The 17,282-nt window shown below is 43.5% G+C and overlaps 16 non-coding genes and 5 pseudogenes across 16 annotated transcripts; all 21 read left to right on the forward strand.

The window, feature by feature from the left end:
* The first annotated feature begins 39 nt into the window (after positions 1–39).
* LOC142511341 (5S ribosomal RNA) lies at positions 40–158 on the forward strand (annotated as a pseudogene).
* A 681-nt stretch (positions 159–839) lies between these two features.
* Positions 840–958, forward strand: LOC142514928 (5S ribosomal RNA). The gene has a single exon (XR_012810800.1). It is a non-coding gene; the product is annotated as a 5S ribosomal RNA (ribosomal RNA).
* Positions 959–1,606: 648 nt separating this feature from the next.
* Positions 1,607–1,725, forward strand: LOC142509213 (5S ribosomal RNA). The gene has a single exon (XR_012807398.1). It is a non-coding gene; the product is annotated as a 5S ribosomal RNA (ribosomal RNA).
* A 680-nt stretch (positions 1,726–2,405) lies between these two features.
* Positions 2,406–2,524, forward strand: LOC142514528 (5S ribosomal RNA). The gene has a single exon (XR_012810417.1). It is a non-coding gene; the product is annotated as a 5S ribosomal RNA (ribosomal RNA).
* A 650-nt stretch (positions 2,525–3,174) lies between these two features.
* Positions 3,175–3,292, forward strand: LOC142512518 (5S ribosomal RNA; annotated as a pseudogene).
* Positions 3,293–3,973: 681 nt separating this feature from the next.
* Positions 3,974–4,092, forward strand: LOC142509876 (5S ribosomal RNA). Its single transcript, XR_012808022.1, has one exon. It is a non-coding gene; the product is annotated as a 5S ribosomal RNA (ribosomal RNA).
* A 687-nt stretch (positions 4,093–4,779) lies between these two features.
* On the forward strand, positions 4,780–4,898 carry LOC142517217 (5S ribosomal RNA). The gene has a single exon (XR_012812975.1). It is a non-coding gene; the product is annotated as a 5S ribosomal RNA (ribosomal RNA).
* A 681-nt stretch (positions 4,899–5,579) lies between these two features.
* LOC142509702 (5S ribosomal RNA) lies at positions 5,580–5,698 on the forward strand. The gene has a single exon (XR_012807862.1). It is a non-coding gene; the product is annotated as a 5S ribosomal RNA (ribosomal RNA).
* A 640-nt stretch (positions 5,699–6,338) lies between these two features.
* On the forward strand, positions 6,339–6,457 carry LOC142515715 (5S ribosomal RNA). Its single transcript, XR_012811545.1, has one exon. It is a non-coding gene; the product is annotated as a 5S ribosomal RNA (ribosomal RNA).
* Positions 6,458–7,139: 682 nt separating this feature from the next.
* On the forward strand, positions 7,140–7,258 carry LOC142514165 (5S ribosomal RNA). Its single transcript, XR_012810073.1, has one exon. It is a non-coding gene; the product is annotated as a 5S ribosomal RNA (ribosomal RNA).
* A 680-nt stretch (positions 7,259–7,938) lies between these two features.
* Positions 7,939–8,056, forward strand: LOC142511275 (5S ribosomal RNA; annotated as a pseudogene).
* Positions 8,057–8,634: 578 nt separating this feature from the next.
* Positions 8,635–8,753, forward strand: LOC142512175 (5S ribosomal RNA). Its single transcript, XR_012808813.1, has one exon. It is a non-coding gene; the product is annotated as a 5S ribosomal RNA (ribosomal RNA).
* A 682-nt stretch (positions 8,754–9,435) lies between these two features.
* LOC142510353 (5S ribosomal RNA) lies at positions 9,436–9,553 on the forward strand. Its single transcript, XR_012808470.1, has one exon. It is a non-coding gene; the product is annotated as a 5S ribosomal RNA (ribosomal RNA).
* Positions 9,554–10,131: 578 nt separating this feature from the next.
* Positions 10,132–10,249, forward strand: LOC142516363 (5S ribosomal RNA). The gene has a single exon (XR_012812162.1). It is a non-coding gene; the product is annotated as a 5S ribosomal RNA (ribosomal RNA).
* A 682-nt stretch (positions 10,250–10,931) lies between these two features.
* LOC142512507 (5S ribosomal RNA) lies at positions 10,932–11,050 on the forward strand (annotated as a pseudogene).
* Positions 11,051–11,735: 685 nt separating this feature from the next.
* On the forward strand, positions 11,736–11,853 carry LOC142507255 (5S ribosomal RNA). Its single transcript, XR_012805516.1, has one exon. It is a non-coding gene; the product is annotated as a 5S ribosomal RNA (ribosomal RNA).
* A 677-nt stretch (positions 11,854–12,530) lies between these two features.
* On the forward strand, positions 12,531–12,649 carry LOC142515542 (5S ribosomal RNA). Its single transcript, XR_012811382.1, has one exon. It is a non-coding gene; the product is annotated as a 5S ribosomal RNA (ribosomal RNA).
* Positions 12,650–13,722: 1,073 nt separating this feature from the next.
* On the forward strand, positions 13,723–13,841 carry LOC142515396 (5S ribosomal RNA). Its single transcript, XR_012811244.1, has one exon. It is a non-coding gene; the product is annotated as a 5S ribosomal RNA (ribosomal RNA).
* An 848-nt stretch (positions 13,842–14,689) lies between these two features.
* On the forward strand, positions 14,690–14,808 carry LOC142517334 (5S ribosomal RNA). Its single transcript, XR_012813085.1, has one exon. It is a non-coding gene; the product is annotated as a 5S ribosomal RNA (ribosomal RNA).
* A 1,410-nt stretch (positions 14,809–16,218) lies between these two features.
* LOC142515186 (5S ribosomal RNA) lies at positions 16,219–16,337 on the forward strand. Its single transcript, XR_012811043.1, has one exon. It is a non-coding gene; the product is annotated as a 5S ribosomal RNA (ribosomal RNA).
* A 682-nt stretch (positions 16,338–17,019) lies between these two features.
* LOC142511784 (5S ribosomal RNA) lies at positions 17,020–17,137 on the forward strand (annotated as a pseudogene).
* Positions 17,138–17,282: the final 145 nt, after the last annotated feature.

Genomic DNA, 17,282 nt, shown 5'->3' on the forward strand with positions numbered 1-17,282 from the left:
ACCTCGAGGGATATAAGAATAAACATCCCTCTCAATGTCTGGTGCGATCATACCATCACTAATTCACCGGATCCCATCAGAACTCCGAAGTTATGCGTGCTTGGGCGAGAGCTATACTAGGATGGGTGACCCCCTGGGAAGTCCTCAAGTTGCACCCTTTTTAGTGTTTTTCTTTTGTTGATTACTTGTTGACAGACGATTTTCGGCTCAAATAATCTGAATCTTTTTCGGAACCAGATAAGACATGTGAAATCAACGCAGCTCGGGCACTGCCGGATTTGGACAAAATTGTAGGTTAATTTGATTGTAAACGGGCAAAAGAACGAGACTCATTCTACGCAATGAACTGGCGAGATTTTAGCCGAATTCCTTCTCTAAGACCCTCTAATTTGCGATTTTCCGCTTCTGTTAAGCTTCCGTTTCCTCGAGAAATCCGCTTAGGAAGTCCGAAATTCGAATCTGGTTCCACTTTATCGTATCCCAAGCATAATAATAGCTTTACATTCCCTATTTTCTTCTTCCTATTTTTTTTGTATTTTCTGGGAACATTTGGCGATTTTTGTTGTCGTGAGCCTGTTCTGAGCGGAAGGGTATTACGTAGATTACTCCGTAGAAGTTTACCTCATTAAAATTAATTATTTCGACTGTTTTATCCATAATGTACGTAAACGGTCGCGACACAAGGACTTTCCAGGGAGGTCACACATCCTAGCTCTGCCATCGCGCCAGAACGCTTAACTTCATGGTTCTGATTGGGCAAGAGCAGTGCCGCGTGTTGCCCATCGCCGCCCACTCCACACGTACTCGAGGGATATAAGAATAAACATCCCGCTCAATTCGGGTCCGATCATACCAGCACTAATGCATCGGATCCCATCAGAACTCCGAAGTTAAGCGTGCTTGGGCGAGAGCAGTACTAGGATGGTTGACCCCCTGGGAAGTCCTCGTGTTGCACCCCTTTTCGTGTTTTTCTATATTTGATTACTTGTTGACATGCGATTTTTGGCTCAAATCATATGAATCTCGATCGAGATCAGATAAGACATGTGAAATCAACGTAGCTCGGGCACTGCCGGATTTGAACAAAATTGTAGCCTAATTTGATTGTAAACGGGCAAACGAACGAGACTTATTACTCCGCAACGAGGTGGCGAGATTTTAGCTGAATTCCTTCTCTAAAACCCTCTAATTTGCGATTTTCCGCTTCTATTAAGCTTCCGTTTCCTCGATAAATCCGCTTAGGAAGTTCGAAATTCGATTCCGGTTCCATTTATCGTATCCCAGGCATAATAATAGTTTTACATTCGCTATTTTCTTCTTCTTAATTTGTTTATATTTTCTGGGAACTTTTAGCAATTTTTGTTGTTGTGAGCCGGTTCTGTGCGGAAGGGTATGACGCAGATTATTCCGGAGACGGTTAACTCATTAAAAACAATTATTTCGACTGTTTTCTCTATAATTTACGTAAACGGTCACGACACGAGTACTTCCCAAGGAGGTCACCCATCCTAGCTCTGACATCGCGCAAGAACGCTTAACTTCATGGTTCTGATTGGGAGAGATCAGTGCCTCGAGGGATATAAGAATAAACATCCCTCTCAATGTCGGGTGCGATCATACCATCACTAATTCACCGGATCCCATCAGAACTCCGAAGTTAAGCGTGCTTGGGCGAGAGCTATACTAGGATGGGTGACACCCTAGGAAGTCCTCGTGTTGCACCCTTTTTAGTGTTTTTCTTTTGTTGATTACTTGTTGACAGACGATTTTCGGCTCAAATAATCTGAATCTTTTTCGGGACCAGATAAGACATGTGAAATCAACGCAGCTCGGGCACTGCCGGATTTGGACAAAATTGTAGGTTAATTTGATTGTAAACGGGCAAAAGAACGAGACTCATTCTACGCAATGAGCTGGCGAGATTTTAGCCGAATTCATTCTCTAAGACCCTCTAATTTGCGATTTTCCGCTTCTGTTAAGCTTCCGTTTTCTCGAGAAATCCGCTTAGGAAGTCCGAAATTCGATTCTGGTTCCATTTTATCGTATCCCAAGCATAATAATAGCTTTACATTCCCTATTTTCTTCTTCTTATTTTTTTTGTATTTTCTGGGAACATTTGGCGATTTTTGTTGTCGTGAGCCTGTTCTGAGCGGAAGGGTATTACGTAGATTACTCCGTAGAAGGTTACCTCATTAAAAACAATTATTTCGACTGTTTTATCCATAATGTACGTAAACGGTCGCGACACAAGGACTTCCTAGGGAGGTCACACATCCTAGCTCTGCCATAGCGCCAGAACGCTTAACTTCATGGTTCTGATTGGGCAAGAGCAGTGCCGCGTGTTGACCATCGCCGCCCACTCCACACGTACTCGAGGGATATAAGAATAACATCCCACTAAATTCGGGTGCGATCAAACCAGCACTAATGCATCGGATCCCATCAGAACTCCGAAGTTAAGCGTGCTTGGGCGAGAGCAGTACTAGGATGGTTGACCCCTTGAGAAGTCCTCGTGTTGCACCCCTTTTCGTGTTTTTCTATATTTGATTACTTGTTGACATGCGATTTTCGGCTCAAATCATATGAATCTCGATCGAGATCAGATAAGACATGTGAAATCAACGTAGCTCGGGCACTGCCGGATTTGAACAAAATTGTAGCCTTATTTGATTGTAAACGGGCAAATGAACGAAACTCATTGCTCCGCAACGAGGTGGCGAGATTTTAGCTGAATTCCTTCTCTAAGACCCTCTAATTTGCGATTTTCCGCTTCTATTAAGCTTCCGTTTCTTCGATAAATCCGCTTAGGAAGTTCGAAATTCGATTCCGGTTCCATTTTATCGTATCCCAGGCATAATAATAGTTTTACATTCGCTATTTTCTTCTTCTTAATTTTTTTTATATTTTCTGGGAACATTTAGCAATTTTTGTTGTTGTGAGCCGGTTCTGTGTGGAAGGGTATGACGCAGATTATTCCGAAAGACGGTTAACTCATTAAAACAATTATTTCGACTGTTTTCTCTATAATTTACGTAAACGGTCACGACACGAGTACTTCCCAAGGAGGTCACCCATCCTAGCTCTGACATCGCGCAAGAACGCTTAACTTCATGGTTCTGATTGGGCGAGATCAGTACCTCGAGGGATATAAGAATAAACATCCCTCTCAATGTCGGGTGCGATCATACCATCACTAATTCAACGGATCCCATCAGAACTACGAGTTAAGCGTGCTTGGGCGAGAGCTATACTAGGATGAGTGACCCACTGGGAAGTCCTCGTGTTGCACCCTTTTTAGTGTTTTTCTTTTGTTGATTACTTGTTGACAGACGATTTTCGGCTCTAATAATCCGAATCTTTTTCGGGAACAGATAAGACATGTGAAATCAACGCAGCTCGAGCACTGCCGGATTTGGACAAAATTGTAGGTTAATTTGATTGTAAACGGGCAAAAGAACGAGACTCATTCTACGCAATGAGCTGGCGAGATTTTAGCCGAATTCCTTCTCTAAGACCCTCTAATTTGCGATTTTCCGATTCTGTTAAGCTTCCGTTTCCTCGAGAAATCCGCTTAGGAAGTCTGAAATTCGATTCTGGTTCCATTTTATCGTATCCCAAGCATAATAATAGCTTTACATTCCCTATTTTCTTCTTCTTATTTTTTTTGTATTTTCTGGGAACATTTGGCGATTTTTGTTGTCGTGAGCCTGTTCTGAGCGGAAGGGTATTACGTAGATTACTCCGTAGAAGGTTAACTCATTAAAAACAATTATTTCGACTGTTTTATCCATAATATACGTAAACGATCGCGACACAAGGACTTCCCAGGGAGGTCACACATCCTAGCTCTGCCATCGCGCCAGAACGCTTAACTTCATGGTTCTGATTGGGCAAGAGCAGTGCCGCGTGTTGCCCATCGCCGCCCACTCCACACGTAGTCGAGGGATATAAGAATAAACATCCCACTCAATGTCGGTGCTATCATTCCAGCACTAATGCACCGGATCCCATCAGAACTTCGAAGTGAAGCGTGCTTGGGCGAGAGCAGTACTAGGATGTGTGACCCCCTGGGAAGTCCTGGTGTTGCACCTCTTTTTGTGTTTTTCTATTTTTGATTGATTACTTGTTGACAGACGATTTTCGGCTCAAATCATCTGAATCTCGATCGAGATCAGATAAGACATGTGAAATAACAGTAGCTCGGTCACTGCGGGATTTGGACAAAATTGTAGCCTAATTTGATTGTAAACGAGCAAACGAACGAGACTCATTACTCCGCAACGAGCTGGCTAGATTTTAGCCGAATTCCTTCTCTATGACCCTCTAATTTGCGATTTTCCGCTTTTGTTAAGATTCCGTTTCCTCGAGAAATCCGCTTAGGAAGTTCGAAATTCGATTCCGGTTCCATTTTATTGTCTCTCTGGCATAATAATAGCTTTACATTTGCTATTTTCTTCTTCTTATTTTTTTTTCTATTTTCTGGGAACATTTAGCGATTTTTGTTGTCGTAAGCCGGTTCTGTGCGGAAGGGCATTACGTAGATTAATCCGGAGACAGTTAACTCAATAAAAAATTTTTTTTTACTGTTTTAGCCTTAATTTACTTAAACGGTCGCGACACGAAAACTTCCCAGAGAGGTCACCCATCGTAGCCCTGCCATCGCGCCAGAACGCTTAACTTCATGGTTCTGATTGGGCGAGAGCAGTGCCGCGTGTTGTCCATCGCCTCCCGGTCCACACGTACTCGAGGGATATAATAATAGACATCCCACTCAATGTCGGGTGCGATCATACCAGCAGTAATGAACCGGATCCCATCAGAACTCCGAAGTTAAGGGTGCTTGGGCGAGAGCAATACTGGGATGGGTGATCCCCTGGGAAGTCCTCGTGTTGCACCCCTTTTCGTGTTTTTCTATTTTTGATTACTTGTTGACAGACGATTTTCTGCTCAAATCTTCTGAATCTCGATCGAGACTAGATGAGACATGTGAAATCAACGTAGCTCGGGCAATGCCGGATTTTGACAAAATTGTAGGCTAATTTGATTGTAAACGGGCAAACGGACGATACACATTACTACGCAATGAGCTGACGAGATTTTAGCCGAAATCCTTCTCTAAGACCCTCTAATTTGCGATTTACCTCTTCTCTTAAGCTTTCGTTTCCTCGAGAAATCCGCTTAGGAAGTTCGAAATTCGATTCCGGTTCCATTTTATCGTATCACAGGCATAATAATAGCTTTACATTCGCTATTTTCTTCTTCTTATTTTTTTCTATTTTCTGGGAACAATTAACGATTTTTGTTGTCGTGAACCGGTTCTGTGCGGAAGGGTATGACACAGATTACTCCGGAGACGGTTAACTCATTAAAAACAATTATTTCGACTGTTTTATCCATAATTTACGTAAACGGTCGCGACACGAGGACTTCCAAGGGAGGTCACCCATCCTAGCTCTGCCATCGCGCCGGAACGCTTAACTTCATGGTTCTGTTGGGCGAGAGCAGTGCCGCGTGTTGTCCATCGCCGCCCGCTCCACACGTACTCGAGGGATATAAGAATAAACATCCCACTCAATGTCGGGTGCGATCATACCAGCACTAATGCATCGGATCCCATCAGAACTCAGAACTTAAGCGTGCTTGGGCGAGAGCAGTACTAGGATGGCTGACCCCATGGGAAGTCCTCGTGTTGCATCAGGAGATTTTTGGCTCAAATCATCTGAATCTCGATCGAAATTAGGTTAGACATGTGAAATCAACGTAGCTCGGGCACTGCCGGATTTAAACAAAATTGTAGCTTAATTTTATTGTAAACGGGCAAACGAATGAATCATTACTCCGCAACGGGGTCGCGAGATTTCAGCCGAATTCCTTCTCTAAAACCCTCTAATTTGCGATTTTTCGCTTCTGTTAAGCTTCCGTTTTCTCGAGAAATCCGCTTAGGAAGTTCGAAATTCGATTCCGGTTCCATTTTATCGTATCCCAGGCATAATAATAGCTTTACATTTGCTCTTTTCTTCTTCTTATTTTTTTCTATTTTCTGGGAACGTTTAGATATTTTTGTTGTCGTGAGCCGGTGCTGTGCGGAAGGGTATGACGCATGTTACTCCGGAGACGGTTAACTCATTAAAAAAATTATTTCGACTGTTGTATACATAACTTACGTAAACGGTCGGAAACGAGGACTTCCCAGGAAGGTCACCCATCCTAGCTCTGCCATCGCGCCAGAACGCTTAACTTCATGGTTCTGATTGGGAGAAAGCAGTGCCGCGTGTTGTCCATCTCCGTCCGCTCCACACGTACTCGAGGATATAAGAATAAAAATCCCACTCAATGTCAGGTGCGATCATACCAGTACTAATGCACCGGATCCCATCAGAACTCCGAAGTGAAGCGTGGTTGGGCGAGAGTAGTACTAGGATGGGTGACCCCCTGGGAAGTCCACGTTTTGCACCCCTTTTCGTGTTTTTTTTTTTTGATTACTTGTTGACAGACGATTTTCGGCTCAAATCATCTGAATTTCGATCGGGACCAGATAAGACATGTGAAATCAACGTAGCTCGGGCACTGCCGGATTTGGACAAAATTGTAGCCTAATTTGATTGAAAACGGGCAAACGAACGAGATTCATTCCTCCGCAATGAGCTGGCGTGATTTTAGTCGAATTCCTTCTCTAAGACCCTCTAATTTGCGATTTTCCGCTTTTGTTAAGCTTCTGTTTCCTCGAGAAATCCTCTTAGGAAGTCCGAAATTCGATTCCGGTTTCATTTTATCGTATCCCAGGCATAATAATAGCTTTACATTTGCTATTTTCTTCTTCTTATTTTTTTTCTATTTTATGGGAACATTTAACGATTTTTGTTGTCGTGAGCCGGTTCTGTGCGGAAGGGTATGACGCAGATTACTCCTGAGACGTTTAACTCATTAAAAACCATTATTTCGACTGTTTTATCCATAATTTACGTAAACGATCGAGACACGAGGACTTCCCGGGGAGGTCACCAATCCTAGCTCTGCCATCACGCCAGAACACTTAACTTCATGGTTCTTATTGGGCGAGAGCAGTGCCGCGTGTTGTCCATCGTCGCCCGCTCCACACAGACTCGGGGGATATAAGAATAAACATCCCACTCAATGTCGGGTGCGATCATACTAGCAATAATGCACCGGATCCCATCAGAACTCCGAAGTTAAGCGTGCTGGGGCGAGAGCAGTACTAGGATGGGTGACCCCATGGGAATTCCTCGTGTTGCACCCTTTTGATGTTTTTCTATTTTTGATTACTTGTTGACAGACGATTTTCGGCTCAAATCATCTAAATCTCGATTGGGATCAGATAAAACATGTGAAATCAACGTAGCTCGGGCACTGCCAGATTTGGACAAAATTGTAGCTTAATTTGATTGTAAACGGGAAAAGGAACGAATCATTACTCCGCAACGAGGTGGCGAGATTTTAGCCGTATTCTTTCTCTAAAACCCTCTAATTTGCGATTTTTCGATTCTGTTAAGCTTCCGTTTCCTCGAGAAATCCGCTTAGGAAGTTTGAAATTCGATTCCGGTTCCATTTTATCGTATCCCAGGCATAATAATAGCTTTACATTCGCTATTTTCTTCTTCTTATTTTTTTTTCTGTTTTCTGGGAACATTTAGTTTTTTTTAGTGTCGTGAGCCGGTTCTGTGCGGAAGAGTATGACGCAGATTACTTCGGAGATGGTTAACTCATTAAAAACAATTATTTCGACTGTTGTATCCATAATTTACTTAAACGGTCGCGACATGAGGACTTCCCAGGGAGGTCACCCATCTTAGCTCTGCCATCGCGCCAGAACGCATAACTTCATGGTTCTGATTGGGCGAGAGCAGTGCCGCGTGTTGTCCATCGCCGTCCGCTCCACACGTACTCGAGGATATAAGAATAAAAATCCCACTCAATGTCGGGTGCGATCATACCAGCACTAATGCACCGGATCCCATCAAAACTCCGAAGTTAAGCGTGCTTGGGCGAGAGCAGTATTAGGATGGGTGGCCCCCTGGGAAGTCCTCGTGTGAAATCAACGTAGCTCGGGCATTGCCGGATTTGGACAAAATTGTAGCCTAATTTAATTATAAACGGGCAAACGAACGAGATTCATTCCTCCGCAATGAGATGGCGTGATTTTAGCCGAATTTCTTCTCGAAGACTCTCTAATTTACGATTTTCCGCTCCTGTTAAGCTTTCGTTTCCTCGAGATATCCGCTTAGGAAGTCCGAAATTTGATTCCGGTTCCTTTTTATCGTAACCCAAGCATAATAATAGCTTTACATTCGCTATTTTCTTCTTCTTATTTTTTTTCTATTTTCTGGGAACATTTAGCAATTTTTGTTGTCGTGAGCCGGTTCTGAGCAGAAGGGTATTACGACGATTACTCCGGAGACGGTTAACTCATTAAAAACAATTATTTCGACTGTTTTATCCATAATGTACGACTGACACGAGGACTTCCCAGGGAGGTCACCCATCCTAGCTCTCCCATCGCGCTAGAACGCTAAACTTCAAGGTTCTGATTGGGCGAGACCAGTGCCGCCTTTTGTCCATCGCCGCCCGCTCCACACGTACTCGAAGGATATAAGAATAAACATCCCACTAAATGTCGGGTGCGATCATACCAGCACTAATGCACCGGATCCCATCAGAACTCCGAAGTAAAGCGTGCTTGGGCGAGAGCAGTACTAGGATGGGTGACTCCCTGGGAAGTCCTCGTGTTGCACCCCTTTTCGTGTTTTTCTATTTTTGATTACTTGTTGACAGACGATTTTCGGCTCAAATCATCTGAATCTCGATCGGGATCAGATAAGACATGTGAAATCAACGTAGCTCGGGCACTGCCGGATTTGGACAAAATTGTAGCCTTATTTGATTGTAAACGGGCAAACGAACGAGACTCATTACTTCGCAATGAGCTGACGAGATTTTAGCGGAATTCCTTCTCTAAGACTCTCTAATTTGCGATTTTCCGCTTCTGTTAAGATTCCGTTTCTTCGAGAAATCCGCTTAGGAAGTTCGAAATTCGATTTCGGTTCCATTTTATCGTATCCAGGCATAATAACAGCTTTACATTCGCTATTTTCTTCTTCTTATTTTTTTTTCTGTTTTCTGGGAACATTTAGCGATTTTTAGTGTCGTGAGCCGGTTCTGTGCAGAAGAGTATGACGCAGATTACTTCGGAGATGGTTAACTCATTAAAAACAATTATTTCGACTGTTGTATCCATAATTTACTTAAACGGTCGCGACATGAGGACTTCCCAGGGAGGTCACCCATCTTAGCTCTGCCATCGCGCCAGAACGCATAACTTCATGGTTCTGATTGGGCGAGAGCAGTGCCGCGTGTTGTCCATCGCCGTCCGCTCCACACGTACTCGAGGATATAAGATTAAAAATCCCACTCAATGTCGGGTGCGATCATACCAGCACTAATGCACCGGATCCCATCAAAACTCCGAAGTTAAGCGTGCTTGGGCGAGAGCAGTACTAGGATGGGTGGCCCCCTGGGAAGTCCTCGTGTGAAATCAACGTAGCTCGGGCATTGCCGGATTTGGACAAAATTGTAGCCTAATTTAATTATAAACGGGCAAACGAACGAGATTCATTCCTCCGCAATGAGATGGCGTGATTTTAGCCGAATTTCTTCTCGAAGACTCTCTAATTTACGATTTTCCGCTCCTGTTAAGCTTTCGTTTCCTCGAGATATCCGCTTAGGAAGTCCGAAATTTGATTCCGGTTCCTTTTTATCGTAACCCAAGCATAATAATAGCTTTACATTCGCTATTTTCTTCTTCTTATTTTTTTTCTATTTTCTGGGAACATTTAGCAATTTTTGTTGTCGTGAGCCGGTTCTGAGCAGAAGGGTATTACGACGATTACTCCGGAGACGGTTAACTCATTAAAAACAATTATTTCGACTGTTTTATCCATAATGTACGACTGACACGAGGACTTCCCAGGGAGGTCACCCATCCTAGCTCTCCCATCGCGCTAGAACGCTAAACTTCAAGGTTCTGATTGGGCGAGACCAGTGCCGCCTTTTGTCCATCGCCGCCCGCTCCACACGTACTCGAAGGATATAAGAATAAACATCCCACTAAATGTCGGGTGCGATCATACCAGCACTAATGCACCGGATCCCATCAGAACTCCGAAGTAAAGCGTGCTTGGCGAGAGCAGTACTAGGATGGGTGACTCCCTGGGAAGTCCTCGTGTTGCACCCCTTTTCGTGTTTTTCTATTTTTGATTACTTGTTGACAGACGATTTTCGGCTCAAATCATCTGAATCTCGATCGGGATCAGATAAGACATGTGAAATCAACGTAGCTCGGGCACTGCCGGATTTGGACAAAATTGTAGCCTTATTTGATTGTAAACGGGCAAACGAACGAGACTCATTACTTCGCAATGAGCTGACGAGATTTTAGCGGAATTCCTTCTCTAAGACTCTCTAATTTGCGATTTTCCGCTTCTGTTAAGATTCCGTTTCTTCGAGAAATCCGCTTAGGAAGTTCGAAATTCGATTTCGGTTCCATTTTATCGTATCCAGGCATAATAACAGCTTTACATTCGCTATTTTCTTCTTCTTATTTTTTTTTCTGTTTTCTGGGAACATTTAGCGATTTTTAGTGTCGTGAGCCGGTTCTGTGCGGAAGAGTATGACGCAGATTACTTCGAAGATGGTTAACTCATTAAAAACAATTATTTCGACTGTTGTATCCATAATTTACTTAAACGGTCGCGACATGAGGACTTCCCAGGGAGGTCACCCATCTTAGCTCTGCCATCGCGCCAGAACGCATAACTTCATGGTTCTGATTGGGCGAGAGCAGTGCCGCGTGTTGTCCATCGCCGTCCGCTCCACACGTACTCGAGGATATAAGAATAAAAATCCCACTCAATGTCGGGTGCGATCATACCAGCACTAATGCGCCAGATCCCATTAGAATTCCAAAGTTATGCGTGCTTGGTCAAGAGCATTACTATGATGGGTGACCCCCTGGGAAGTCCTCGTGTTAAACCCCTTTTCGTGTTTTTCTATTTTTGATTACTTGTTGACAGATGATTTTCGGCTCAAATTATCTGAATCTCGATCGGGATCAGATAAGACATGTGAAATCAACGTAGCTCGGGCACTGCCGGATATGGACAAAATTGTAGCCTAATTTGTTTGTAAATGGGCAAACGAACGAGACTCATTACTCCGCAACGAGGTGGCGAGATTTTAGCCGAATTCCTTCTCTAAGACCCTCTAATTTGCGATTTAAAGCTTCTGTTAAGTTTTCGTTTCCTCGAGAAATCCGCTTAGAAAGTTCGAAATTCGATTCCGGTTCCATTTTATCGTATCCCAGGCATAATAATAGCTTTACATTCGCTATTTTCTTCTTCATATTTTTTTTTCTATTTTCTCGGAACATTTAGCGATTTTTGTTGTCGTGAGCTGGTTCTGTGCTGTAGGGTTTGACGCAGATTACTCCGGAGACGGTTAACTCATTAAAAACAATTATTTCGAATGCTTTTATCCATAATTCACGTAAACGATTGCGACATGAGGACTTTCCAGGGAGGTCACCCATCCTAGCTCTGCCATCGCACCAGAACGCTTAACTTCATGGTTCTGATTGGGCGAGAGCAGTGCCGCGTTTTGTTTATCGCCGTCCGCTCCACAGGTATTCGGGGGATATAAGAATAAACATCCCACTCAATGTTGGGTGCAATCATACCAGCCCTAATACACCGGATCCCATCAGAACTCCGAAGTTAAGCGTGCTTAGGCGAGAGCAGTACTAGGATGGGTAACCCCTGGGAAGTCCTCGTGTTGTACCCCTTTCCGTGTTTTTCTATTTTTGATTACATGTTGACAAACGTTTTTCGGCTCAAATCATCTGAATCTCGATCAAGATAAGATAAGACATGTGAAATCAACGTAGCTCGGGCACTGCCGGATTTGGACAAAATTTTAGCCTAATTTGATTGTAAACGGGCAAACGAACGAGACTCATTACTCCGCAACGAGGTGGCGAGATTTTTGCCGAATTCCTTCTCTAAGACCCTCTAATTTGTGATTTTCCGCTTCTGTAAGCTTCTGTTCCTCGAGAAATCCGTTTAGAAATTTCAAATTCGATTCCGGTTCAATTTTATCGTATCCTAGACATAATAATAGCTTTACATTCGCTATTTTCTTCTTCTTAATTTTTTTCTATTTTGTGGGAACATTTAGCGATTTTTGTTGTCGTGAGCCGGTTCTGTGCGGAAAGGTATGACGCAGATTACTCCGGAGATGGTTAACTCATTAAAACAATTATTTCGACTATTTTATCCATAATTTCCGTAAACAGTCGCGACACGAGGACTTCCTAGGGAGGTCACTCATCCTAGCTCTACCATCGCTCCAGAACGCTTAACTTCATGGTTCTGATTGAGCGAGAGCAGTGCCGCGTGTTGTCCATCGCCGCCCGCTCCACACATACTCGAGGATATAAGAATAAAATCCCACTCAATGTCGGGTGCGATCATACCAGCACTAATTCACCGGATCCAATCTGAACTCTGAAGTGAAGCGTGCTTGGGCGAGAGCAGTACTAGGATGGGTGACCCCTTGGGAAGTCCTCGTGTTGCACCCCTTTTCGTGTTTTTCTATTTTTGATTACTTGTTGACAGACGATTTCGTCTCAAATCATCTGAATCTCGATCGGGACCAGATAAGACTTGTGAAATCAACGTAGCTCGGGCACTGCCGGATTTGGACAAAATTGTATGCTAATTTGATTGTAAACGGGCAAACGAACGAGACTCATTACTCCGCAATGAGCTGGCGAGATTTTAGCGGAATTCATTCTCTAAGACTCTCTAATTTGCGATTTTCCGCTTCTGTTAAGCTTCCGTTTCCTCGAGAAATCCAATTAGGAATTCGAAATTCGATTTCGGTTCCATTTTATCGTATCCCAGGCATAATAAAAGCTTTACATTCGCTATTTTATTCTTCTTATTTTTTTTTCTATTTTCTGGGAACATTTAGCGATTTTTATTGTCGTGAGCATGTTCTGTGCGGACTTCCCAGGGATGTCACCTATCCTAACTCTACCATCGCGCCAGAACGCTTAACTTCAACGTAGCTCGGGCACTGCCGGATTTGGACAAAATTGTAGGCTAGTTTGATTGTAAACTGGCAAACGAACGAGACTCATTACTCCGCAATTATCTGGCAAGATTTTAGCCGAATTTCTTGTCTAAGACCCTCTAATTTGCGATTTTCCGCTTCTGTTAAGCTTCCATTTCCTCGAAAAATCCGCTTAGGAAGTTCGAAATTCGATTTCGGTTCCATTTTATCTTATCCCAGGTATAATAATAGCTTTACAATCGCTATTTTTTTCTTCTTAATTTTCTTTCTATTTTCTGGAAATATTTATCGATTTTTGTTGTCGTGAGCCGGTTCTGAGCGAAAGGGTATGACGCGGATTACTCCAGAGACGTTTAACTCATTAAAAACAATTATTTCGACTATTTTATCCATAATTTACGTAAACGGTCGCGACACGAGGACTTCCCAGGGAGGTCACACATCCTAGCTCTGTTATCGAGCCATAACGATTAACTTCATGGTTCTGATTGGGCTAGAGCAATGCCGCGTGTTGTCCATCGCCGCCCGCTCCACACGTACTCGAGGGATATAAGAATAAACATCCCACTCAATGTCGGGTGCGATCATATCACCACTAATGCACCGGATCCCATCAGAACTCCGAAGTTAAGCGTGCTTGGGCGAGAGCAGTACTAGGATGGGTGACCCCATGGGAAGTCCTCGAGTTGCACCCTTTTCATGTATTTCTATTTTTGATTACTTGTTGAAAGTCGATTTTCGGCTCAAATCTTCCGAATCTCGATCGGGAGCAGATAAGACTTGTGAAATCAACGTAGCTCGGAAGTTAAGCATGCTTGGGAGAGAGCAGTACTAGGATGGGTGACCCCCTGGGAAGTCCTTGTGTCGTGTATTTCTATTTTTTATTACTTGTTAACAAGACATTTTCGGCTCAAATCATCTGAATCTCGATCGTGACCAGATAAGACATGTGAATCAACGTAGCTCGGGCACTGCCGGATTTGTACTAAATTGCAGGCTAATTTGATTGCAAACGGGCAAACGGACGAGACTCATTACTCCGCAAAGAGCTGGCGAGATTTTAGCTAAATTCCTTCTCTAAGACCCTCTAATTTTCGATTTACCGTTTCTGTTAAGCTTCCGTTTTCTCGTGAAATCCGCTTAGGAAGTTCGAAATTCGATTCCGGTTCTATTTTATCGTGTCCCAGGCATAATAATAGCTTTACATTCGCTATTTTCTTCTTCTTATTTTTTTTCTATTTTCTGGGAACATTTAGCGATTTTTGTTGTCGTGAGCCGGTTCTATGCGGAAGGGTACGACGCAGAATACTCTACAGACGGTTAACTCATTAAAAACAATTATTTCGACTGTTTTAGCCTTAGTTTCCATAAACGATCGCGACACGAGGACTTCCCAGGGAGGTCACCCATCCTAGCTCTGTCATCGCATCAGAACGCTTAACTTCATGGTTCTGATTGGGCGAGAGCAGTGCCGCGTGTTGTCCATCGCCGCCCGCTTCACAAGTACTCGAGGGATATAAGAATAAACATCCCACTCAATGTCAGGTGCGATCATACTAGCACTAATGCACCGGATCCCATCAGAACTCGGAAGTTAAGCGTGCTTGGGCGTGAGGAGTACTAGGATGAGTGACCCCCAGGGAAGTCCTCGTGTTGCACCTCTTTTCGTGTTTTTCTATTTTTTATTACTTATTGACATACCATTTTCGGCTCAAATCATCTGAATCTCGATCGGGACTAGATAAGACATGTGAAATCAACGTAGCTCGGGCACTGCCGGATTTGGACAAAATTGTAGGCTAATTTTATTGTAAACGGGCAAACGGACGAGACTCATTAATACGCAAAGAGCTGGCGAGATTTTAGCTAAATTTCTTCTCTAAGACCCTCTAATTTGCGATTTACCGCTTCTGTTAAGCTTCCGTTTCCTCTAGAAATCCGCTTAGGAAGTTCGAAATTCGATTTCGATTCCATTTTATCGTTTCCCAGGCATAATAATAGCTTTACATTCGCTATTTTCTTCTTCCTATTTTTTTTTCTATTTTCTGTGGAACATTTATCGATTTTTGTTGTAGTGATCCGGTTCTTTGCGGAAAGGTATGACGCAGATTACTTTGGAGACGGTTAACTCATTAAAAACAATTATTTCGACTGTTTTAGCCATAATTTCCGTAAACGGTCGCGACATGAGCACTTCCCAGGGATGTCACCCTTCCTAGCTCTGCCATCGCGCCAGAACGCTTAACTTCAAGGTTTTGATTGGGCGAGAGCAGTGCCGCGTGTTGTCGATCGCCGCCCGATCCACACGTAGTCGAGGGATATAAGAATAAACATCTCACTCAATGTCGGGTGCGATCATTTAGTACTAATGCATCGGATCCTACAGAACTCGGAAGTTAAGCGTGCTTGGGAGAGAGCAGTACTAGGATGGGTGAACCCCTGGGAAGTCCTTGTGTCGTGTTTTTCTATTTTTTATTACTTGTTAACAAGACATTTTCGGCTCAAATCATCTGAATCTCGATCGGGACCAGATAAGACATGTGAATCAACGTAGCTCGGGCACTGCCGGATTTGTACAAAATTGCAGGCTAATTTGATTGCAAACGGGCAAACGGACGAGACTCATTACTCCGCAAAGAGCTGACGAGATTTTAGCTAAATTCATTCTCTAAGACCCTCTAATTTTCGATTTACCGCTTCTGTTAAGCTTCTGTTTTCTCGTGAAATCCGCTTAGGAAGTTCGAAATTCGATTCCGGTTCTATTTTATCGTGTCCCAGGCATAATAATAGTTTTACATTCGCTATTTCCTTCTTCTTATTTTTTTTCTATTTTCTGGGAACATTTAGCGATTTTTGTTGTCGTGAGCCGGTTCTGTGCGGAAGGGTACGACGCAGATTACTCTGCAGACGGTTAACTCATTAAAAACAATTATTTCGACTGTTTTAACCTTAGTTTCCATAAACGATCGCGACACGAGGACTTCCCAGGGAGGTCACCCATCCTAGCTCTGCCATCGCCGCCGGCTCCACAAGTACTCGAGGGATATAAGAATAAACATCCCACTCAATGTCAGGTGCGATCATACCAGCACTAATGCACCGGATCCCATCAGAACTCGGAAGTTAAGCGTGCTTGGGCGTGAGGAGTACTAGGATGGGTGACCCCCAGAGAAGTCCTCGTGTTGCACCCCTTTTCGTGTTTTTCTATTTTTTATTACTTATTGACATACCATTTTCGGCTCAAATCATCTGAATCTCGATCGAGACCAGATAAGACATGTAAAATCAACGTAGCTCGGGCACTGCCGGATTTGGACAAAATTGTAGGCTAATTTTATTGTAGACTGGCAAACGGACGAGACTCATTAATACGCAAAGAGCTGGCGAGATTTTAGCTAAATTTCTTCTCTAAGACCCTCTAATTTGCGATTTACCGCTTCTGTTAAGCTTCCGTTTCCTTGAGAAATCCGCTTAGGAAGTTCGAAATTCGATTCCGGTTCCATTTTATCATATCCCCGGAATAATAATAGCTTTACATTCGCTGTTTTCTTCTTTTTATTTTTTTCTATTTTCTGGGAACATTAAGCGATTTTTGTTGTTGTGAGCCGGTTTTGTGCGGAAAGGTATGACGCAGATTACTCCGGAGACGGTTAACTCATTAAAAACAATTATTTCGACTGTTTTAGCCATAATTTCCGTAAACGGTCGCGACACGAGGACTTCCCAGGGAGGTCACCCATCCTAGCTCTGCCATCGCGCCAGAACGCTTAACTTCATGGTTCTGATTGGGCGAGAGCAGTGCCGCGTGTTGTCCATCGCCGCCCGCTCCACACGTACTCGAGGGATATAAAAATAAACATCCCACTCAATGTCGGGTGCGATCATACCAGCACTAATGCACCGGATCCCATCAGAACTCGGAAGTTAAGCGTGCATGTGAGAGAGCAGTACTAGGATGGGTGACCCCTGGGAAGTCCTCGTGTCGTGTTTTTCTATTTTTTATTACTTGTTAACAGAACATTTTCGGCTCAAATCATCTGAATCTCGATCGGGACCAAATAAAGCATGTGAATCAACGTAGCTCGGGCACTGCCGGATTTGGACAAATTGGAGGTTAATTTGATTGCAAACGGACG

The sequence above is a fragment of the Primulina tabacum genome, chromosome 10 (assembly GCF_025594145.1).
Source record: "Primulina tabacum isolate GXHZ01 chromosome 10, ASM2559414v2, whole genome shotgun sequence".
NCBI lineage: Eukaryota > Viridiplantae > Streptophyta > Magnoliopsida > Lamiales > Gesneriaceae > Primulina > Primulina tabacum.